The sequence below is a fragment of the Hippopotamus amphibius genome, chromosome 11, assembly GCF_030028045.1.
Source record: "Hippopotamus amphibius kiboko isolate mHipAmp2 chromosome 11, mHipAmp2.hap2, whole genome shotgun sequence".
Taxonomy (NCBI): Eukaryota; Metazoa; Chordata; class Mammalia; order Artiodactyla; family Hippopotamidae; genus Hippopotamus; species Hippopotamus amphibius.
This window is the reverse complement of record NC_080196.1, coordinates 88,191,060-88,216,177: the sequence shown is the minus strand read 5'-3', so window position 1 is coordinate 88,216,177 and position 25,118 is coordinate 88,191,060.

Genomic DNA, 25,118 nt, shown 5'->3' with positions numbered 1-25,118 from the left:
TACCTTTTGGTTCTTATGAATAGGCTGCTATGAACATTTGTGTACATGTATGGACATATGCTTTCCTTTCTCTTGGGTTTTTCTTTTTCTTTTTTAATTAATTTTTATTGGAGTATAGTTGTTTTATGATGTGTTAGCTTCTACTGCACAGCAAAATGAATCAGCCATACATGTACATATATTCCCTCCCTTTTGGATTTCCCTCTCATTTAGGACACCACAGTGCATGAAGTAGAGTTCCCCGTGCTATACAGTATGTTCCCCTCAGTTGTCTATTTTATACATAATATCAATAGTTTATATGTATCAATCCCATCTCCCAATTCCTCCACCCCACCCCTTTCCCCCTTGGTATCCATACATGTTTTCTATATCTGTGTCTCTATTTCTGCTTTGCAAATAAGGTTATCTATACCATTTTTCTAGATTCCACATATATACGTTAATATATAATATTTGTTTTTCTCTTTCTGACTTACTTCACTCTGTATGACAGTATCTAGAACCATCCATGTCTCTACAAATTTCATTCCTTTTTATGGTTGAGTAATATTCCATTGTATATATGTACCACATCTTCTTTATCCATTCCTCTGTTTATGGACATTTAAGTTGCTTCCATGTCCTGACTATTGTAAATAGTGCCACTATGAACATTGGGGTGCATGTGTCTTTTTGAATTATGGTTTTCTCTGGATATATGCCCAGTAGTGGGGTTTCTAGGTCATATGGTAGTTCTATTTTTATTTCTTTAAGGAGCCTCCATACTGTTTTCCATAGTGGCTGTATCAATTTACATTCCCACCAACAGTGTAAGAGGGCCCTTCTCTCCACATCCTCTCCAGCTTTTATTTGTAGATTTTTTGATGATGGTGATACCTCATTGTAGTTCTGATTTGTATTTCTCTAATAATTAGTGATGTTGAGCATCTTTTCATATGTTTATTGGCCATCTGTATGTCTTCTTTGGAGAAATGTCTATTTAAGTCTGCCCATTTTTTGATTGGATTGTTTGGGTTTTTTTGATGTTGAGCTGCATAAGCTGCTTGTATATTTTGGAGATTAATCCTTTCTCAATTGCTTCATTTGCAAATATTTTCTCCCATTCTGAAGGTTGTCTTTTCGTCTTGTTTATGGTTTCCTTTTCTGTTCATCTCTTGGGTTTTTCTACTGTATTTTTCAATGCCAAAATTTCTGTTTGGTTCTTCTTTTTCTTTGCTGAGACTATTTTTCTAGTTGTTTTAGAATGTTGGTAATTGTTTATTAAAGCATTTTTATGATAGCTGTTTTAAAATTCTTGTCAGATCTGATTTTAACATCAATGTCATCTCAATGGAATCTGTTGATTTTTAATTGAATCTCAGACATTTGGGGTATTATGAGACTGGAATTTAAGTCTTCTGTTTTATCAGGCTTCTTCTGGCTTTGCACTGGTGAGAGATGGAGAGTACCTCAATACTTCTAGCTGTAGGTGTAAATGCAGGTCCCCAGCTTGGCCTCCACTGACACCACAAGGGGTAGGAGCACCTCCTTACTGCTGGGCAAAGATGGGAGTACTGGCTCCTCCCTAAACTGGAGCCATCCTGGTTGGGAGGGACAGGTTTGCCTTGTTACTGCTCCCATCGTGGCCTTCAGTGACACCAAGAGGAGGTGGTTGGACTCCTTCCTGCCAGGCAGTGGTCAGAGTCCTGACTCTCCACTAGGCCTCCTCTGATACTAACACAGCACAAAGGTGGAGGGCTGCCTTATTACCACCAGGTGGGGTTGGAAGTCCAGGTACCCCACATGGTCTCCACTGCCAGCGGATTTAGGATGGAAGTCAATACCACCTGACAGGTATGACCATCTCACTCAGCCTTCTCTGATCCCAGCCCCCAAACCAGAGGGGAGGGATAACTTTTTACTCTTGGGTGAGGAAAGACGTCAAGGCTTTTCACTTGGCCTTTGCTGATAAATAGGAATAGGGCTTGACATTTTTCCTGTGGTGTTTGGAATGATTATTGTGTAAAATATTATTGAAAACAAGACCTTAGGATATCAAGGAGTTTGTTTTCTCAATTAAAAGGCCATATAACAAGTGTTGGCTAATAGAAGTCTCTAAGGAAAGAGCTTCTGCAAATTGCAAGAAGTGTTTTTAAGAAGCTTATCGGGTAAAGAATTAACAGTGGTTTATCTCAAATAAGCTGTGTGAGATGATTCAGTTAGTCTGTTGTTCATATGGTATTTCATTGTTTTTTGCAAAGTTCTTTAAATTTCAACTGACCCCTTGTTGTTCACAGATTCTGAATAGTTAGCCTGGCTGTGGTTTTGTCACCCCCCTCTTGCTGACAGCCATGGCAGAAAGTGAATGATATGAGAGAAGGATTTCCTAGGTGGGGGGAGCAGGAGAGAACAGCTTTTCTGAATACAAAATACACACTCATTGTTAATGAGTGATTATTGATGTAGGGGGGGTTAATAGATACCATATTTTTTCCTGTTTTCTATTTGTTGTGCATGTTCTTTGTTTTTCTTTCTCATCTCTTTTTCTGCCTTCTCTAGTTTTAATTGAGTATTTTATATTATTCCATTTTTTCTTCTCAGTGTATCAAATTTTTTTACAACTTTTTTTTTTAGTGTTTGCCCTTGAATTTGCAATATACATTTACAGCTAATCCATGTTCTCCTTCAAATAACACTGTACTACTGCTTGGGTAGCATAAGTATCTTATAACAGAGTATCCCCAACTCCTCCCTCCATCTCTTGTGGTATTGCTGTCATTCAATTAACTTATCTATAACTATAATCACTGCATATTTTGCTGCTGTTATTATTTTGAACAAACTGTCAAAATAAGAATAAAGAAAATGAAAGATTTTATTTTACCTTCATTTATTCCTTCTTTGATGTTCTTCCTTTCTTCTTATAGGTCTGAGTTCCTGACCTATATTATTTTCCTTCTTTCTGAAAAATTTATTTTAATAATTCTTGCTATGCAGGTCTACTCTCAGCTAATTCCCTTTGTTTTTGTTTGTCTGAAAAAGTTTTTATCTCGCCTTCATTTTTGAAGGATAATTTTCCTAGATGCAGAATTCTAGGTTGGTGGATTTTTTCCTCCAACACTTTAAATGTCACTACACTCTCTTACTGCTTACATGGTTTGGTGCATGGGCTTCGTTGCTCCATGGCATGTGAGATCTTCATGGGCCAGGAATTGAACCCATGTCCCCTGCATTGGCAGGTGGATTCTTAACTACTGCGCCACCAGGGAAGTCCCTGTTATTCTTTTTAAAATTCTTTTCCATTATCGTATGTTACAAGATATTTAATATTGTTCCCTGTGCTATACAGTAAATCCATGTTGTTTACCTAATTTATATATGGTAGCATGCATCTGTTAATTCCATACTCCCAATTTATCCCTGCTCCCACTTTCCCTTTGCTAACCATGTTTGCTTTCTGTGTATATGAGTCTGTTTCTGTTTTGTAAATAAGTTCATTTGTACTATTTTTTTTTAGATTCCACATATAAGTGGTGTCCTATTTGTCTGAATTACTTCACTTAGTATGATAATCTCTGTGGCCATCTGTGTTGCTACAAGTGGCATTATTTCATTGTTTTTTATGGTTGAGTAATAGTCCATTTTATATATATATATATAATAGATATATATAATAGATATATATATACACATACCACATCTTCTTTATCCATTCATCCGTTGATGGACACTTAGGTTGCTTTTATGTCTTGGCTATTGTAAATAGTGGTGCTGTGAACATTGGGGTGCATGTATCTTTTCAAATTAGAGCTTCTGTCTTTTCTGGATATATGCCCAGGAGTGGGATTGCTGGATCATATGTTAACTCTATTTTTAGTTTTTTAAGGAAACTCCATACTGTTTTCCATAAGGGCTGTACTAATTTACATTGCCACCAACAGTGCAGGAGGGTTCCCTTTTCTCCACACCCTCTCCAGCACTTATTATTTGTAGACTTTTTGATGATGGCCATTCTGACCAGAGTGAGGTGATACCCAATGTAGTTTTGATTTTCATTTCTCTAATAATTAGCAATGTTGAGCATTTTTTTCATGTGCCTGTTGGCCATCTGTATGTCTTCTTTGAAGAAATGTCTATTTAGCTCTTCTGCCCATTTTTTGATTGGATTGTTTGTTTTTTTGTTATTGAGTTGTGTGAGCTGTTGTGTATTTTAGAAATTAAGCCCTCATTGGTCACATTGTTTGCAAGTGTTTTCTTCTAGTCCATAGGTTGTCTTTTCATTTTGTTTATGATTGCCTTTGCTGTGCAAAGTCATCTAATTTTGATTAGTCCCATTTGTTTATTTTTGCTTTTATTTATGTTGCCTTGGGAGATGACCTTAGAAAACATTGGTATGATTTATGTGAGAGAATGTTTTGCCTATGTTCTCTTCTAGGAGTTTTATGGTATCAGGTCTTATATTTAAGTCTTTAAGCCATTTTGAAAAGTTTGCTTTTGTGTATGGTGTGAGGGAGTGTTCGAGGTTCATTGATTTACATGCAGCTGTCTGGCTTTCCCAACACCACTTGCTGAAGAGACTGTCTTTTCTCCATAATATATCCTTGCCCCCTTTGTTGAAGATTAATTGACTATAGGTGGGTGGGTTTATTTCCGGGCTATCTATTCTGTTCCATTAATCTATATGTCTGTTTTTGTGCCATGCTGTAGCTTTGTAGTATTGTCTGAAGTCTGGGAGGGTTATGCCTCCAGTTTTGTTCTTTTTCCTCAGGATTTCTTTGGCAATGCTTGGTCTTTTGTGGTTCCATACAAATTTTAGGATTATTCTGGTTCTGTGAAAAATGTCATGGGTAATTTGATAGGGATTGGATTAAATCTCTCAATTGCTTTGGGTAGGGTAGTCATTTTAGCTATATTAATTCCTCCAATCCAAGAGCATGGGATATCTTTTCCATTTCCTTGAATCATCTTTGATTTCTTTTATCATTGTTTTATAGTTCTCAGCATATAATTCTTTCACCTTGTTGGTTAGATTTATTCCTAGGTTGTTTTTGTTTGTTTTTGTTTTTTAATGGGATTTTGTTTGTTTTTTACTTTCTCTTTCTGCTATTTTCTTGTTAGTGTAAAGAAATGCAACAGATTTCTGTATGTTAATCGTATATCCTGCTACCTTGTTGAATTCATTTATCAGTTCTAATAGTTTTTGTGTGGAGTCTATAGTGTTTTCTATATAGAGTATCATGTCATCTGCATATAATGACAATTTTACCTCTTCCCTTCTGATTTGGATACCTTTTATTTCTTTTTCTTGTCTAACTGCTGTGGCTAGGACTTCCAATACTATGTTGAATAGAAGTGAGAGTGGGCACCCTTGTCTTCTTCCAGAATTTAGCAGAAGGCTTTCAGCTTTTTACCATTGAATACTATGCTGGCTGTGGGTTTGTCATAAATAGCTTTTATTATATTGAGATATTTTGGGAATTCCCCGGCAGTCCAGTGGTTAGGACTCAGTGCTTTCACTGCTGGGGCTTGGGTTCAATCCCTGGTCCAGGAACTAAGATCCTGCAAGCCACGCAACACACACACACATACACACACACACACACACACACACACACACACGAGAAAGAGAGAGAAAGAGAGATGTTTCCTCTATACCCACACTTTGGCAAGAGTTTTTATCATGAATGGGTGTTGAATTTTATCAAATGCTTTTCTTGCATGTATTGAGATGATGATGTAAATTTTGTGTTTTCTTTTGTTGTGGTGGTGTCTCACATTGATTTGTGTATGTTGAACCATCCTTGTGACCCTGGAATGAATCCAACTTGATCATGGTGTGTGATCCTTTCTATGTGTTGTTGGATTCAGTTTGCTAATATTTTCTTGAGGATTTTTACATCTATATTCATCAAACATATTTGCCTGTAATTTTCTTTTTTAATAGTGTCTTTGTCTGGTTTTGTTAGTGTTCCTCCTCTTTCCTCTTTTTGGAAGGATAGGGTAAGTTCTTCTTTGTATGTTTGCTAGAATTCCTCAGTGAAGCCATCCAGCCTAGATTTTTGTTTGCAGGAAATTTTTCTTTTCTTTTTTTCTTTTCTTTTATTGGAGTATAGTTGATTTACAGTGTTGTGTTAATTTCAGTTGTACAGTAAAGTAATTCAGTTGTATATATACATATATTCATTATTTTTCAAATTCTTTTCTCATAGATTATCACAGAATATTGAGTATAGTTCCCTGTTCTATACAGTAGGTCCTTGTTGATTATCTATCTTATATATAGTAGTGTGTGTATGTTAATCTCAAGCTCCTGATTTATCCCTCCCTCTCACCCCCACTTTTTTTTTGTTATTACAGATTCTAGTTCACATCTGGTGATCGGTCTGTTCAAACTATCTGTTTCTTCCTGATTCAGTTTTGGCAGGCTGTATGTTTCTGGAAACTTGTCCATTTCTTCTAGGTTGTATATTTTGTTGGCATATAACTGTTTATAATATTTTCTTATGGTATTTTGTATTTCTGAAGTGTTGGTTGTTATTTCCTATTTTTCATTCATATTTTGTTTATTTGGGTCCTCTCTCTTTTCTTCTTGGTGAGTCTGGCCAGAGGTTTGTTGATTTTGTTTATCCTTTCAAAAAACCAGCTCTTGCTTTTATTGATTTTTTTCCTTTTTTTAATCTCTAGTTTATTTCCTCTCTATCTTTATTATTTCCTTCCTTCTGCTAACTTTCAGTTTTGTTTGTTCTTTTTTTCCTAATTCTTTTAGGTGGTAGGTTAGGTTAATTGGGATTTTTCTTTTTGAGGAAGGCCCGTTATCACAGTGAACTTCCCTCTTAGAACTGCTTTTGCTACATCCCATAGATTTTATATGGTTGTGTTTTCATTATCATTGGTCTCGAGGTATTTTTAAACTTCCTCTTTGATTTCATCATTGACCCATTGGTTTTTTTCAATAGCCTGTTTTTTGGTCTCCTTGTAATCATTTTCCCCACATTTCTGTTTCTGTGATTGAGTATGCATTGTAATTCTTGTTGTAAGCCAGACATGATCTACTGGGTAGAAGGAACCTAGCACTAATTCCTGTGAAGGTTTCTATTCTTGGGCTTCTACTCTGTTTAGGTGGTGATTCTCTGCATCTGTTTGTCCCTCTTCAATTTTGAGGGCAGTGGTTTGCACGGTGATATTAGTTTTCTGCTGGATCTAAGAAGAATTGTTGGTTTTCAGCTTGTTCAGCTTTTTCTTATTGTTAGGGTAGAGTGACAACATGTGAGCTCCTTTCATGCAGGACTGGACTCTCTCCAGCTTTTGAAGGAGACCATTGGCCATCTCCTGTGCACTGCACTTGCCACTAATCCCACTACTTGCCCTGTGGCATAGAAATCTCTTGAGGAAGAAAGATGGGGCAATTATAGGGATCATCTGGTTGATTTTCTCATCTCTCTGGGATTGCTTGTCTTCATTGCCAAATGTCCAGTGTCTTGAGAAGCAGTATTTCATGTATTTTTTTTTTCATTATTTCAGTTAGAGGAGTAAATATGATTGCTCTTATTCCATCCTGGCCTAAGGCCAAATCAACAGGTTTTATTTTTAATAATAATATTTAAAGCCAGTTTTCCCCCACTCTCTATTTACAGCTTTACTTTTTGAACATGTTTAATACTTTAAGTGAATAATGTGAAAATTAAAGGAAGCACCACTTTCTCTCCCCAGTGGAGCTGTGTCTAAACCAAATTTGGCAATATTTATCTTTGATAATCCCAGATTCCCTGTTCTAAACTTTTTTCCTCACTGATTGTACCTCTTCTTGTCCATGATTTAAGAACTCACAAGCCTTTTCTCCCATATGCCCTTATCTCAGAGTCAATCCTTTTATGTCATCAGATGATAGCTTAACTCAAAGCATCCCTACCCATGTCTTAAGTTAAACAAATAATACTCTAGCAGTATGATTAGGTCCTGGAAGGCATTTTATTTTAGTGGGGGAAGAGTTGGCAGTAATAGCATTCTAACTTAAAAATGCTGTAGAGTTGTATTTTCCACATCATGATTTCATCTGAACCTTGTAGTCTCTTTGTATTGTAGGTTGGACAGGTGATGTTTGCATCACTAAAGCAATGTCAGTTACCTCTGAGCAGCACAGTAGTCCAAGAGGTAGAAAGGAAAGTGAGCTATAAGAAACCCTGAATTGCATTTTATAGTTGACCATTGAACAACACAGGTTTGAACTGTGCAGGCTCACTTATGTGTATGAATTTTTTTTTGCTAAATACACATTACAGCACTACATGATGGTTGAATCTTTGGATGTGGAACCTAGGATATGGAGGGCCAACTGTAAAGTTACACATGGATTTTTGACTGGGAGAGGGTCGGTGCCCCTCACCCCAACATTGTTCAAGGGTCAACTGTATTAGCTAATTTTGTTCCTATTTTCAGCTTGTACACTCTTCTCCATTTCCTTCCCTGAAGTTGCCTTTAAGGCAAACTCAAGGAAAGCCTCTTTCAAGTTGCTTTACCATTATCCCCATCCTGCTATTTTTGTCCTTCAAGTCCATCTCAGAATTCACCTGCCTCTAGCAAAAAGCAGATATAACTAATGAGGAGTAAAGCACTGGCTGTACATGGTAGAAGATAATGCTGAGTAGCTGGGAGAAGGGAGGAAGCTGTTTCATTAATGTACACCTTTCTGTATCTTTTGAATTTTGAACTGTGTGAATATATTACTTATTTTAAAAGACTAAATTAAAAGAGGACTTTGATTTTTTTTAAAAAAGTGTGGAATATGAACTAATTATGGTTTCTTGATGGTTTACATAATGATTTGGAGATACCTCATATTTTTAGAGCTGAATAGCTGTCTCTTCATAGTATTCGTGTGTTGGGGATGCAGAAGCCCAGCTTTTTAATTCTTGAGGAAAATCTCATTCTGTCTCAGCAGGTTATGACACAGTTTGGCCACATGGGGAGTCATGCTGCTATGTGTCTTCTCTAACTTGGACTATTGTAACTGTAGGAAGCATCTTGCTGCTTTCACCCCGTCTCCCTATAGCTATTTCTTACGGCAACAAGTTTGTCCTCTTAAAACACAAATCAGATCATGTAACTGCTCTACTCAAAACCATTAATGTTTTCTCTGGCTTACTCAAGGTAAATCTGCTGTTTTTATTGTGACCTACAAGGACCTACATCAGTGATTCTAAAACTTTCAAGTGTGACCATAGTAAAAAATATACTTTACATTATCTCTCAATATACACACTATATTTTTAAAAAATAAAAGATTCAGGAATCAGTATTTGTCCTTATGTATCTAAAAAGCATATATGACTTCATTAATACTTACATATGGCATGATTAATTATCTGGTAATTTCATTCAGTATACTTTTCATTTCTAGAAGTTCATTTGGGGTCTATATTTAGTATCTTCCAGGTTGCTAATTGATTCTTTGAACATATGGAATAAAATTATAACAACTGTTTTACTGTCCTTAGAAGCAAATTCTAATGTCTAGGTGCATTCTGGTTTGGTTTTGATTGATTGATATAGCTCTTCATTATGGATCGTGTTTTCCTGCTTCTTTGTATGGCTAGTAATCTTTGTTTAGATGCCAGACATTGTAAGTTTTACCTTGTCAGGTGCTGAATATATTTGTGTTCCTATGAATAAATTGAGCATTGTTCTGGGATACAGTTATGTTACTTGGGAACATGTGATTCTTTCACCTCTTGCTTTTATGATTTCTTAGGAGCCTCCAGAACAGTGATTTCGCTAAGGCAAGCTATTCCCTGCTACTGAGGCAAGACCTTCCTGGTTATTGTACACAATGCCCCTTGAATTGTGAGGTTTTGCACTCTGGCTTTGGGAATAGGCACCATTCCTGGTCCTGTGTGCGTTTGATATTGTTCCCTTTAATTCTTTTGAATGTTTTTTCCCCAACCTCAGATAATTTCCTCACATGCATTTATTGATAGCCTCTGTGATGAATTCCTGAGGGAGTCTCTCTCTGTTTAGCTCCATATCTCTGTTCTCTGTCCTGCAAATTCTCACAAACTTGGTCTCTCTGGACTCTCAGCTCCATTTCCTCAACCCAGGGGATCTGCTGGATTTTGCCTGGGTTCTCTTCTGTGCTGCAGCTTGGAAACTCTCAAGACAGTAAGCTGGGGCAATTGTAGGGCTCACCTCATTTGTTTCTGCTCTCTCAAGGATCATTGTCCTTTGTTGCCTGATACCCAGTATCTTGAAAGCAGTTGTTTCATATATTTTGGGGATATTTTGATTGTTGCAGGCAGAAGGATAAATCCAGTTTCTTCTTGAGTGGAAGGGAAGTCACTAAATTTTAATGTTTCAGATTTCTTTCCTGGAATGTAATGATTAAAAGTTTGTGATGGAGAAATGGGATACAACACTTTGTCTAATTTTATTTCATTTAAACCTTTGTCATAAAAACATTCACATTGCTAACAATGTTAGGAAATATAGTAATAACTTTGTGTTATTTTTGACTTGAAAAATATTATCCTGATAATATTCTTTCTGAAAAGCAAACTCAATATAATTGAAACTCAGAGTAATGACATGTTTACCAACAGTGGATTATACTTCTATGCATTTAGCTTGATTAACTGTAAATCATGTTAATATATAGTCCTAACAATATGGCAGTAACCCTCCCATTAGGGTCTGCCTTCATAAGCTAGAAAATCAAATGGAACACCATTCTACAAAACATTAAAAGACCTATTCCTTCCATTTCATATATTCATCAGTTGCTCTTCACTATTTTTTCTGTGCTATTTGTCTCAGTCAGCTGTAGTGTTTATTGAGACCCATCTAGTTCTTGCAGAGTCCATGGGCGTGTTCACTTAGGTATTTTCTATTCTAATATCTATTTTGGTAGATATGTATAATATCTATATATATATTTGAAAATACTGATTGTGAGTCACTACATTGATTTCCTGACACATTAAACTGTGTCAACCAGTAGTTTGAAAAGCACTGCCTGACAACACTGGATGTTGTCCAGTTAGCCAGTTTCAAACAGGCATCTCCTTGAACCTAGCCATTTTAGTAGCTCCTGCTAGAACAATCAAGAATCCTAGATATTAAAAATACTCTTTTTTAAAAAAAGCTTTGAAACATTAGTTAACTAGCAAAAAATCAAGGAATTCTCAAGGAAGAAGTTGAGTAAAAGTGGGGGATCCAGAGAGTAAAGCAGAACACTGCTGTACTGGCTTTAGCAGTTATTTGCTCAAGTTGTTTGTTGAACCAGAGGAACTTGACTTTGGTTTTCACAGGCCTCTGGGGCGTGACTACAGCAAGCAAATCTCAAAGGTTCTAAATTGTCTAATATGTGATCTTCTCACAGAATCAGAGCCCAAAGGGCTGTGCCCTTGATATAAAGATGAAGTAGAAATAACCCCGCTCTATGAGGGAACCACAAGGAATCTTAGCTTTAGCTAAGGAGGGAAAATACTGCTAAGCACTGGGAACCACAAGGCTTCACACAGTCTTGCGGCTTTGAATGCACAGTATTAGATGTTTTGAAACAAATTTCAACCTGAGAATTTAGTTAGTGTCCCTCCAGAATGGTAGTGCCCCATGGTGCCTGGCAGATATAAATGCAAATTCACTCTGGAAGAACCTACATTTACCCCAGAAAAAAAATTCCAAGGAAACTGAGCTGCTTGATGTAAAACAAAAAATTTCAGTTTATGGTGATCAAGAGGAAGAAACAATGAAGCAACAAAAACCTTCAAGGACTTCAGATAAAGAAATTATCAGAGACAGACTATAAAATGACCATCTTAGCATGTTTAATGAAGTGAAAAACAAGACAAAAATATATGCAAGGAATGAATTATAAAATATATCCAACTAAATGCTAAAACGTACCAAAGAGAACTTGTAGAAATGAAAATGATTGAAAAATAGAAAACCATGTATGGGTTTAACTGCAGATTAGACACAGATCTGAAAGTTAATGAGCAAGGTAAATGCTTTGCAAACTTTAATGTACATGCAAATACCTGGGGATGATATTAGAAGGCAGATTCTGATGCTGTAGGTGTGAGGGTGGGCTTGAATTTCTGCATTTCTAAAAAGCTCAGAGGTGAGAAGAATCCTCCAGATTCAAGGAGAAATAGAAAGGAATTTGCAGGTAAGTCAGAAGTCATCTAAAATGCAGCTCAGAAACATAATGAGATGGCAAATACAAGGAAGAGGTTATGAGACATGGATGATAGAGTGAGAAGGTCTAATATGTTTCTAATTGGAGTCCCAGAAGAAAGGAAGAGAAAGAATGGGAAAGAGACAATATTCAAAGAGATCATGGCTGAGAATTTTTCAAAACTGATGAAAGATATCACCCCACAGATTCGGGAAGGTAATAAATTCCAAACAGAAATAAGAAATTCACACCTTGGCATATCAGAATAAGACTTTAGAACACAAAAAAATAGAGAGGAAACTATCAAAGAGAAAATAGATATCTTCAAAGGTTTGGCAGTTAAACTGACAGATGATCTCTCATCAGCAACAACGCAAGCCAAAAATGGACACTTCAGTGTGCACTGGAAGAAAAATAATCTAGAACTCAGTACCAAGTGAAACTATCTTTCAAGTATAAGAGTAAAATACATTTTCACTTAAAAAACAGAAATTTGCTCCTAGTAAACCTTCACTAGAAGATGATGTAAATCAGGGTAGAAGGAAGAAATCCCACATGGAAACACTTCTATGTGAGATAAAGGCCACAGAAAGTGACTGATTAGCAGATGTTGACTAAATAAATTAACAATTCATTGTGGGGTTTTAAAAAGGAAAAAAGATAGAATTAAAATCATATGAGGGCATATCAAGTAATATTAGCAGTATTTTGTCCTGTGGAACTGAAAACCACAGCCACAGAAAGATAGAGAAAAAGAAAAAGCAGAGGACTTTGTACCAGATGAAGGGACAGGATAAAACCCCAGAAAAACAACTAAATGAAGAGGAGATAGGCACCCTTGCAGAAAAAGAATTAAGGATAATGATGGTGAAGATGATCCAGGACTTTGAAAAAAGGCTGGATGCAAAGATCAAAAAGTTTACCAAAGACCTAGAAGAATTAAAGAACAAACAGATATGCAACACAATAAGTGAAATGAAAAATACACTAGAAGGAACCAACAGCAGATTAATTGAGGCAGAAGGGCGAATAAGTGAGCTGGAAGACAGAATGGTGATAATCACTGATGCAGAAAAGAATAAGGAAAAAAGAATGAAAAAAGAACTGAAGACAGCCTAAGAGACCTCTGGGACAATGTTAAACGCACCAACATTCGCATTATAGGGGTCCCAGAAGGAGGAGAGAGAAAGGACCCGAGAAAATACTGGAAGAGATTATAGTTGAAAACATCCTTTACATGGGAAAGGAAATAGCTACCCAAGTCCAGGAAGTGCAGAGAGTCCCAGGCAGGATAAACCCAAGGAGAAACACACCAAGACATATAGTAGTCAAACTGACAAAAATTAAAGGCAGAGAAATGTTATTAAAAGCAGCAAGGGAAAAACAACAAATAACATACAAGGGAACCCCCATAAGGTTAACAGCTGATTTCTCAGCAGAAACTCTGCAAGCCAGAAGGGAGTGGCATGATATATTTCAAGTGATGACAGGGAAGAACCTACAACCAAGAATACTCTACCCAGCAAGGATCTCATTCAGATTCGATGGAGAAATCAAAAGCTTTACAGACAAGCAACAGCTAAGAGAATTCAGCACCACCAAACCAGCCCTACAACAAATGCTAAAGGAATTTCTCTAAGTGGGAAACATACGAGAAGAAAAGGACCTACAGAAACAAAACAATTAAGAAAGTGGTAATAAGAACATACATATCAATAGTTACTTGAATGTAAATGGCCTAAATGCACAACCAAAAGACACAGACTGGCTGAATGGATACAAAAACAAGACCCATATATATGCTGTCTCCAAGAGACCCACTTCAGACCTAGGGACACATACAGACTGAAAGTGAGGGGATGGAAAAAAATATTCCATGCAAATGAAAATCAAAAGAAAGCTGGAGTAGCAATAGTCACATCAGATAAAAATAGACTTTAAAATAAAAAATGTTACAAGAGACAAGAAAGGACATTACATAAAGATCAAGGGATCCATCCAAGAAGAGGAGATAACAATTATAAATATATATGCACCCAATATAGGAGCCCCTCAATACATAAGGCAAATGCTAACAACTATGAAAGAGGAAATGCAAGGCAGAAATAGAGACACAGATGTAGAGAACAAATACATGGACACTAAGTGGGGAAAGCAGAGAGGGTTGGGGGGGGATGAATTGGGAGATTGGGATACCAAATTGTACACTCTAAATATATGCTGTTTATTGTCTGTTAACTGTATCTCGATAAAAGTTCTTAAAAAAAATCATATGAGGGACTTCCCAGGAGGTCCAGTGGGTAAGACTCCACCCTCCCAATGCAGGGAGCCTGGGTTCGATCCCTACTCAGAGAACTAGATCCCACATGCATGCTGCAAATAAGGAGTCCACATGTCACAATGATGATTCCGCATGCTAATGAAGATTCCACCTGGCGCAATGAGGACCTCACATATCATGAGGATCCCGCTAAGACCTGGTGCAGCCAAAATCAATCAGTCAATCAATCAATCAATCAATCATATGAGTGGCATATGAGTGGGGAGGAAGTGATAAATAGGCTTTTTATTAGTAAGGAAGAGGGTAAGATATTAATCTACTTTAGGTTGCATGTTATTATTATTGGAATAACTGCCAAAAAAAGAATGAACGGCTTCGAAACTGGTAGGCGGATGAATGGGATGTAAAAAAATAATTCAAATGATAGAAGATAGAATTAGAAATATCAAAATTGTGGGATAAATGGAAAGCAAAAGGTAGTTGATATAAATCCATATATCTCAAAAATTACATTAAGTGAAAATGGACTGAGTGCTTCAGGTATATGACAAAGATGGTCAGATATCAAATAATATGCTATTTATACAAGACATTTAAAACACAAGAGTGCAAAAATGCTGAACTTAAATTAGGTCAAACTCTAACCCAGGGAATTTTGAGGTAGTTGTATTAATATCAAACAAAATAGCCACACAATTATTGGATGAAACAATTTTAAAGTTATACGCACCTAGTAACATAGCCAAAATACATATTGCAGAAAATGTAAGAACTACAGGGAGAGTAAAAAAAAAAAAATCAGTCATTACAGAAAATAGTAACACACCTGTCTTTGTGAGGGATCGAACAAACATTTAAATTAGAAATGTTCAGAATTAAACATTAACAAACGTGATTTAATGAACATACATAAACTACTATATCAAACAACTGCAGAATATACACTTTTTATCACAGATGAGACATTTCATAAAAATTTCAAACAGTTAAAATACAGAAGTATGTTCTCTAACCACAATGCAGTTAAGCTAGAAATCAATGTAAAAAATTACATGTCTAGAAATTAAGAAGAAATTGACTCTATATGTAAAATAGAAGCAGACTTACAGACATAGAAAACAAACTTACGGTTATTAAAGGGGAGAGAGAGGGTAGGGACAAATTAGGAATATGGGATTAACAGATACAAACTATTACATATAAAATAGATAAGCAACAAGGGTTTACTGTGTAGCACAGAGAATTATACCCAATATCTTGTAATAACCTATAATGAAATATAATCTGCAAAAAAACTAAATCACAGTGCTGTATACTTGAAACTAACACAGTTTTGTAAATAAACTATACTTCAATTTAAAAAAAAGAAATTTTATTAGAGATTAGAAAGTATTTAGAATTGAATGACAATAAAAACACAATATATATAAACTTTTGGGATGTATCTAGAGTAATACTTAGAGGGACATTTATAGCCTCAAATATGTATATTAGAAAAGCTAGGCTGAAAATGGATGAGGCAAACATCCCTATTAAGTTAGAATAAAACTGGCATTATAAGTCAAAAAAAAATAGAATGCAAAAATAAGAGTAGAAATAGAATAGAAGAATACAATAGAGAGATCAGTATGTTTTTATCCCACTCCCCACAGCCTTCTCCCCGTTGCTAACTCTTACCCCTCAGATTCCAGTTTGGCTATCCCCTCATCTGGGTAGTGGTTCTCTAAGTGTGCATTCTGGGAATTTGTCAGAAATGTAGATTTTTGGTTCAGACTTATTGGGGATGAGGCGCAGCAATCTGGGCCTTGATGCTCTGTATACATAACCAGGAGCCCTCCAGGAGATTCTGATGCCTGTTTAAGAACCACTGTTCAAACCACTGCTGAAACTTGAGTTTGTATCAGAATCCCCCGGAGGTCCAATTTAGTGGAATTTCTAACAAGTTCCCAGGGGATGTTAATGCTCTTCTTTTAGAGACCACTGTTTTAGGGGCTTTTAAAACATGCCCAGGAGATTCTAGTTGGATTAATCTGGGCTGCGGTTTGGGTTTGGCAATCTGACAAACTTCCATGTGTTCCTAATATACAGCCACTCCTCCAGGAAAACTTCCCCAACAATCTCTGTCCTCCCAAGCTTTGGGTACATCTCTCTGGGGAGTTCTCCTAGCACCCTCTGCTTCCCTCCACTGTAACAATGATTTTGTGGCCCAGGACGGGCAACTGTCTACTTGTCTGTCCCTCTCACTGGAAGATAAAACTCTTGTAGTCAAGGACCTTGCCTCCTTTGCTCTTTTACCCTTAATGTTTCAATAGATATTCAGTAAATATTTGTTGAATAATTAATACATGAAATGCCTCTGACTGTTAGTAGTACTTATCAGCTGGATGGTGATATTCTCCTTTGATGTTCACAGAAGCACAAAGAAAGGCGTGTGTTCTGTAGTTTGCGATGAGGTTTCTGGAGGGAGAGGAATCAGCAGGGAAGCTGAATCAGACATTCCCTGTCACTTGGAATTGAGCAGAGTCTGGGAGGGCCCTATGGTAGTGGCTAAGAGTGTGGACTGCTTAGGTGAGAATTCTGCCTCCTTCTCTGCCATTTACTAGCGTGGTCTTGGCAAAGTTACTTAAGTACTCTATATTCCAGTTTTCGCTTGTGTAAAATGAGGATAATAAAAGTCCTTTCCTTTCGGGTTCATCATTTTTGAGAATTAAAATATATGTAGGGAATTCCCTGGTGGCACAGTGGTTAAGAATCTGCCTGCCAATGCAGGGGACACAGATTTGATCCCTGGTCCATGAAGATCCCACATGTCATGAAGCAACTAAGCCTGTGCGCCACAGCTATCAAGCCTGCACTCTAGGGCCCGCATGCTGCAACTACTGAGCCCACGTGCTGCAACTACTAGAAGCCACAGCAATGAGAAGTCTGCACACCGCAATGAAGAGAAGTCCCCACTCGCCACAACTAGAGAAAGCCTGCACACAGCAACAGAGACCCAACGCAGCCCAAATAAATTAAATAAATAAACAAATCTTTAAAAAAAAATATGTAAAGCTATCAGAGCAATACCTAGTACTTATTAAGTATTCTACTTCCTTTTAATTTATGGAAGTGACTAAAAATTATCTGATTATTAAATCTCAGGTTAGAATAAATGACTCTCATTTGCCAAGCCCCTAATTAAGCTCCAATATTATTTTTTCCCCCAAGGATGACCACAGATGCAACCAAAGTAAAAAAATTAAAATAGTAGAGCAGTGCAAGCTGATAAAATTATTAAACCAAAGGCATTAAAGTATTTACCAATATGAACTCATATTTTCACTCAGTTTTAGTTATGTTTTCTAATTGGATGTATTTTGCATATAATAAGGTTATTACATGTTTCTTACTTTGCAGCTAGTGCCAAGCTTACATTTTATTGGTCTCATTGATTTGGCAATCTACCCCCCGCCCCCAATTTGAGATTCTCTGTTGGGCTTAGAGGTAAAATTGCTGTGAGCTCTGTAGAGAGGTAAAGATGTTAAAACACATTGCTTGTACTGGGGTACTGAGTTTATTAGGGATATTAAAAAATAGCCTTTTATATAACTTTTCCCCCCGAAGAGCTATATCCCATAATCCCATGAGGAACATATGGCAGAAGTCTCTCTCTCTCTCTCTCACTTCCCCAAAGGGAAGCCAAGCCACAGACTGTTCACCAAAGGTCAAACAGGACTCCAAATTGATGTCCAACCCAAGACCTTTCCCATCAGACCCTGCTGTCTCTGGGAGGAGCAGTAACCATTTACATGAGGCTTGGGAGGTAGTGGCAGGTAGTCATCAAAGGACACTGTAAATTCACTCATTTCATCCAAATCCACAAGCTCTTAACCCAGTGGTTCCCAGCCCTGCCTGCACCTCAGAGTCACCTGGGGAGCTTTCACAAATTAACCTGTGACTGGGCCCCACCTCAGACCAGTTTCTGGAGGATGCGGGTCCAGCATGGACATTTTTTAAAAGCCTGGGGCAGAGGGGTTGGGAGGGGAGATTCTAAGGTGCAGAACCAGAGTGCCTGGAAGTAGGATGAATATCTGGCATGAACAAGTAGAAGAATGAACCCACGGGACTGTGGGAGATTGCAGCGCAGTGAGGCTCTGTCACCTGCCGGTGGGGAGGGTTAGTTATTCCAGAGGCTCTTGTCTACGGGACAGAATTCCAGCCTTGCTATTGTCAAATATAGGGGTAGCAGGAGAAATAAATACTGGTTCCTTTTCCTTCTCCCCTCCCCCTCCTCCCTCTTCCCCTTAAACCCAGACTAGCTGTTCACCCTGGTGGGTACCAGCCCCGGGCCTTTGTGCTAAGTTAGAAAGTTACGTGGCCTTGCTGGCTGCCCCACGTCCCTTCAGCCCTTTGAGGGAGTATTGCTGCAGCTTCTGCAGGGTTTGGGGAGGTCGGGTTCTCCCCACCCAGACTAAGACAGTCTTCCAAGCTTGGGAGGGAGATGGTGGATTTCTGATGGTGACCTAGTACCCCTTTGTGGCTGCTGCCCAAGGGGTTGAGTGGGACTGCCAAGGCCAGCCAAACATGTGCTGGAAACTCTGGCCCCACTTGGGCAAAAAAAAACCCCCCGCAATCCAAAGTGCCCATGGGAACCGATGATCTATACCCAGGACCTCTCAGACCTCAGTGCCTCTTAAGTATGGGAGTAGGGGAAGCTCTCCATATACTTGAGGCTGAATTTCCCTCCTCCTCCAAGGGTGGGAGTGGGGTGGAGGCGCAAGCAGGATTGTATTTATTTAAAGGAAATAAACACGAATGCCGGAGTCTATGAACAGATCCCCTCTTGCTATGCATGCCGGAAAACAGAAGGAAATTAGCCTTCATTGAGTGTCTAATAATAGCTAACATTTGTTGACCGCTTACTCCGTGCCAGACACTGGTTAGCTCACGCAGCCAGCACAGTGACCCTGCGAGGGGAGACGCTGAGGAGGTGAGGTGAAATCACGCACCCAGAGTCACACAGCTGCTAGGTGAGGAAAATGAGATTTGAATTCAGGCTGCCTCATTCCAGCCTCTTACTCAAATTGCTGGCTACGTCTCTTCACCTACATCTTCTCACTTGGTCCTCAAAACAAACTTTAAGGCAGTGATATTTCATCCATTTTATGTCAAGGAGACTGAAACACTAGGAGGTAAACTTGCCTGACACCTCACAGCTAGTAAATGGTGGACCCAGGGTCTGGCTGGTGATAAACACAAATTCTAATTCTGCACGTCGCCTCTGCCAGACGCCTAACCGCATTCTGTCTTCCCTCCCTCCCCGAGGGAACAGTTGATGACAGAGCCAATCCTTGCCTAGTTGAGCAAGACAGACACATAAGCGTCTGTAATGTAAGTAATTAACCATAATGTGATGGGCGGTAAAACAGTTCTGTGTAAAGTGTCATGAGAAGTGGGGATGGAGTAACTGCTGTCTCAAAGGAGGGAGGGCAAATTCTGGCAGAGAACTAAAGGAAGAAGGATAGTTTCCGGTGGATCCACTCATCCACGTGAAGATATCACCATGGGAAAAGGCCCAAGAAGTGAAAGGACTTGTACTTAAGCAAAGGTAGGTCCAGGTTTTGTAGAATTTGGAAATTATACGATTTTGGGGTCCCTCTTTAGGAAAATACTGTGTTAGGAATACAAGATTAGGTATGAAAGTATTTGTAAATATTCACTGAGAAAGAAACAGGTCACAGCAATTCAAAATTTTAAAAGTTAATGTCTTGGAGGTCCCCAAGACCACTCTCAGGCTCAATGGTGAACTAGAAGGACTCAGAAAAGCTGTGATGCTCATGGTTATGGCTTATTGCAGTGAAAGGGTCCAGATTAAACTCAGCAAAGGGGAAACTCATAAAGGGTGCTTGTGTTCAAATAACCCATATTTTACTTAATAGTGGCTCCCAAATGCAAGTCATTAAGTGAAAAGGTGAAAGCTCTTGAAATAAGAAAAAAAAAATTGTATACTGAGGTTGCTAAAATCTACTGTAAGAGCAAATCTTCTGTGTAATTGAGAAGAAGGAAAAAGAAATTTGTGCTGGTTTTGCTCTTGTAGCCCAAACTGCAAAAGTTATAGCCACAGTGCTTTGTAAGTGTTCAGTTAAGATGGAAAAGGCATTAAATGTGTATAAGGTATTTTGAGAGAGAGAAAGACCACATTCACATAAACTTTTATTACAATGTGTTGTTATAATTCTTCTATTTTGTAATGTTATTGTTGTTAACCTCTTACTGTGCCTAATTCATAAGTTAAGCTTTACATAGTTATGTAGGTAGAGGAGTAACCATGTATACATAGGGTTCTGTACTATTTGTAGTTTCGGGCATCCGCTGGGGGTCTTGGAACATACCCCTGAAGTATAAGGGGGGCTACTGTACCCCCCTTAGGGTACTCCCTCAGAAGGGGGGACTAATGATAACAGAAATTTATTTCTCATAGTTTTGGAGGCTGGAAGTCTGAGATCAGGGTGCAAACATGGTCAGGTTTGCTGAGGACCCGCTTCCAGGTTGCAGACTTCTCGTTGTGTCCTCACATGGTGAAAAGAAAGAGTTCTGGTCTCTTCATCCCCTTATAAAGGCCCTAATCCCATCCATGCGGGCTCCACCCTCATGACCTTAGCACCTCCCAATACCATGACACTGGGGGTTTAGGTTTCAACATATGAATTTTGGGGACGGGAAAACCCAGCAGGAGGTCTGCAAAACTTTCTCTGTAAGGCACCTTGTCCTGGAGTCCAAATCTTCATATTTAGCCACAAGCCAGGCTCACTTAGGATCAGAGAGCAAATTGGGTGGTAACTGATAAAGCAACAAATCAGGAAACTTCTTCATTACTGACAGAATGAATTTTGTAAAATAGAAACCTAGATTTCTACTTCATTTAGCATATGTGATAGTTTTTTACCAAAATTATTTAGTAAGCAACATTGAAACTTATTCAGTGTATAATTGAACACTGGTTTATTTGTATTTAATGGGTAAATGAAATAAACTATGATTACTAAAGGCTACTGAAAAAACAGAGATATATGAACTAATGAATGAAAATAGATGTAAAGTGCTTATATTTTAAAATAAACCATAAATACAAAGTTAAATAGAAAATGCACAAAATTACAACAAAGTTGGCTACTAAAAATTTTTTTTAAAAAGAGGACTCACAAGACATACACAGCTAAGCAGTGTTTTTTTTTTTTAAGAACTTTTATTGAGATACAGTTGACACACAATAAACTGCATATATTTAAAGTGTACAATTTGATATTTTTTTTCTTATTAGTAACATATATATGGCAATCCCAACCTCCCAATTCATTCCCCTCCAACCCTCCCCGCTTTGCCCACTTGGTGTCCATATGTTTGTTCTCTACATCTGTGTCTTTACTTCAGCAAAGCAGTTTTTTTTTTTTTATAAATTCATTTATTTTATTGGCTGTGTTGGGTCTTTTTTGCTGTGCACGGGCTTTCTTCTTTTTAGTTGCGGTGAGTGGGGGTGACTCTTCGTTGTGGTGCGAGCGCTCCTCATTGCCGTGGCTTCTCTTGTTGCGGAGCATGGGCTCTAAGTGCGTGGGCTTCAGTAGTTGCAGCACATGGACTCAATAATTGTGGGTCATGGGCTCTAAAGCCCAGGCTTAATAGTTGTGGCGCACGGGCTTAGTTGCTCCGAGGCATGTGGGATCTTCCTGGAGCAGGGATCAAACCCGTGTCCCCTGCATTGGCAGGCGGATTCTCAACCACTATACCACCTAGGAAGCCCTAAGCAGTGTTTTTAACATCAAGACACAGAAATGGAACAGAGAGCCATTCACAAACTATCTTCCTGTGCTTTCTGCAGGGAGAGGGCTGTGGAGAGAGAACCAGAGGCTCTGCTCACGAACCTGCTCAGCTAAGAATACTGTGAGAGATGAGTGACAGCTTCTGTAATCTGCAGTGGTAGAGCTATTAGAAAAAACCTAGAGGAGGTGAATCAATCTGAAATCAACGTCTGTAACAGAAGGCCTCACCCTGCTCCCCAGCACAGATGAGCTGCTGAACAGCAGCTAAAACATGAGCATCTCAAGACTTTGAGCGCCTCATCAACTTCACCCTATTGTCCCCACCCTGAGCTTCTGATGATACTAATGGATAACATTTAGGTAGCCTCATGGTTTAAGAGCGCTTTTACTTACATTCTCTTATTTAATCAAGCATCATCAGAGAATGATTTACCAAAACTGATGGAAAGAAAGATACTCTAAAATTTAAAGTGGCCATTCTCAACCATAGCTAAATATTCAGAACACCTGGGGAATTTAAAAACTGTGATGCCCAAGCTGCATCCCAGGCCAATCAGACTTCAGGGGCTAAGGAGCCAGGTGGAGTGGTAGTCACATGTAGAGCTATAGTTTCTGCTTTAATGTACATCTGGGCCTTGGCCTGGATGAGGGTTGCGAAGGGCCTCTGAATATGCTCTGCATCATTGCCCAGGAGCAGTGGGTCTGCAGTGGGAGCGATGTGGAGCCTGAGGCAGGAGGGCCAGAGTAAAGGCTTTGAAGAGCTTTTTTGGTGAACAGAGGCTTAATGAAGCGAGAACCCAGTCTGCTGTCCAGCTGCCCCAAATTATCTGAATTTAGAAAGGAACACACAATTACAGCAAGTGCTGTATCTTATTTTAGCTCAAGCAAACCCAAAACCATGGGTAGAAGGAGAAAAATTAAAAACCCCATTCAGAGCCTACCTCCTCCAAGAATTTGGGAGATTTTTTTCATTTGCCTCCCTGTGAGGGATCATTTCATAATTCAGAGCAGCTGTTTTTCTTTTATAATCCAGCTGCAGTGTTTATCAAGTTACTGAATGTGTTTTGGCCTATTTCTGTACTTTCTATTCTGTGCTATTGGTAATCTATGAATTCAAGTATCACTACCATACTGTTTTAATTACGGAGGCTTTATAATGCATTTTAAAATGTGGTCAAGCTGTTTCCCTCTTACCGTGCTTGTTTTTCAGAACTGGAGAATAAGACAATCAAAGTCGCATGTTTATCTAGCCTAGATCTGATCTTTCATGCCAGTGGTTTGCAAATACTTTCTTTCCTTTCCCTGGGTGCCTATTCTCTTTTCTTCATCTTTGGTGACACTTTTTCTTTCAAGTTAAATCTTATGAGTAGATGAAGAGGAGTGACCTTGGTGAAATGGGGTAGGGCCTGGAGCCTATCTCTGGAAGCATTGCCATAGAAACCTATGGTTTTGAAGAAGGGTCTGAAAATCAATGACTTATGTACTTATTATCATGCTGCATGATAATTTTCTACAAATGGCAAGCCATTCTTCTGAATAACTGCAACTGATATTTTTATATTGACAACTCACATTAAAGTTTTTTCTCTCCTCACTGTATAAACACTCCAATCTATTGACTGTTAATAGTATTCTCTTTACCTGATGGCTCTCTCACACGTGCTTTCTCTCACACACACACCCTCCCACATTTCTCAGAGAACAGACCCACATCTTGCCCCACATTTCCTCAAGACAAGTGTTAGGTGTGGCATGATATCAGAGCAAGAGCCACTTGCGACCTTCTTCATCTAATTATTGATGTCCCTCATTTCCTTTACAAGAGAAAAATCCTTGACGTAATAAGAAACTGGCAACCATTAGTGTGAATAAGCACTACTCCAAGCAGATATGAATCCTTTCTTCCTTGGACAGCTGTGAAGCAAAAAGATGAGGAAACCATGGAGGCCCCTGAGGGAGTCAAGGTCATAGGAAAGGGAGGGTAGGTATATAGAAGATTCTGGGACATCACAGTTTTGTAGTGGTCTCTTATTGTCATTATCTTTCTACCTCTGTGTGTACAGAGAGAACTATGGGCAGATGTGAGCGGGGTCCAGAAAGATGCAGTGTTGCCTCTGATTGTAGAGCCTTCATTTTTCTTTGTGGTTAAATTGGCCTGTCCAGCTATCATTTTATTGAGCATCTACTGTATGCCAGGTGCTGTGGGGAATACAGAAATTTTTAATTTTTTAAATTCTGTAAAAAAATTAATTAATTTTTTATTGGCTGCGTTGGCTCTTCGTTGCTGCACATGGGCTTCCTCTAGTTGGGGCGAGCAGGTCTACTCTTCATTGCGGCGTGCGGGCTTCTCATTGCAGTGGCTTCTTGTTGTGGAGCACAGGCTCTAGTTGTGTGTGCTTCAGTAGTTGTGGCACTCAGGCTCAGTAGTTGTGGCTCATGAGCTCTAGAGCACAGGCTCAGTAGTTGTGGTGCATGGGCTTAGTTGCTCCTTGGCATGTGGGATCTTCCTGGCCCAGGGATCAAACCCACGTCCCCTGCATTGGCAGGTGGATTCTTAACCACTGTGCCACCTGGGAAGTCCCAAGATTTTTTTAAAAAATGATGCTTCCTTCAAGGGAGAAATAGGCAACAATCTCACAAAGATAGAGGTGAATGACAAATTCACTAAAAGATAACATAGATGAAAATCTAAGTGACTGTGGGTGTGATGATGACTTTTTACATACAGCACCAAAGCCACGATCCGGGACAGAAATAATTAATAAGCTGGACTGTTTGTTTGTTTAAACTTCCTCCTCACCTCCTCCCCTTTGAAGTCTAGCTTTTATTTTTTTTAATTTATTTTTTCACTTCATGTGGGATCTTAGTTCCTCGACCAGCGATT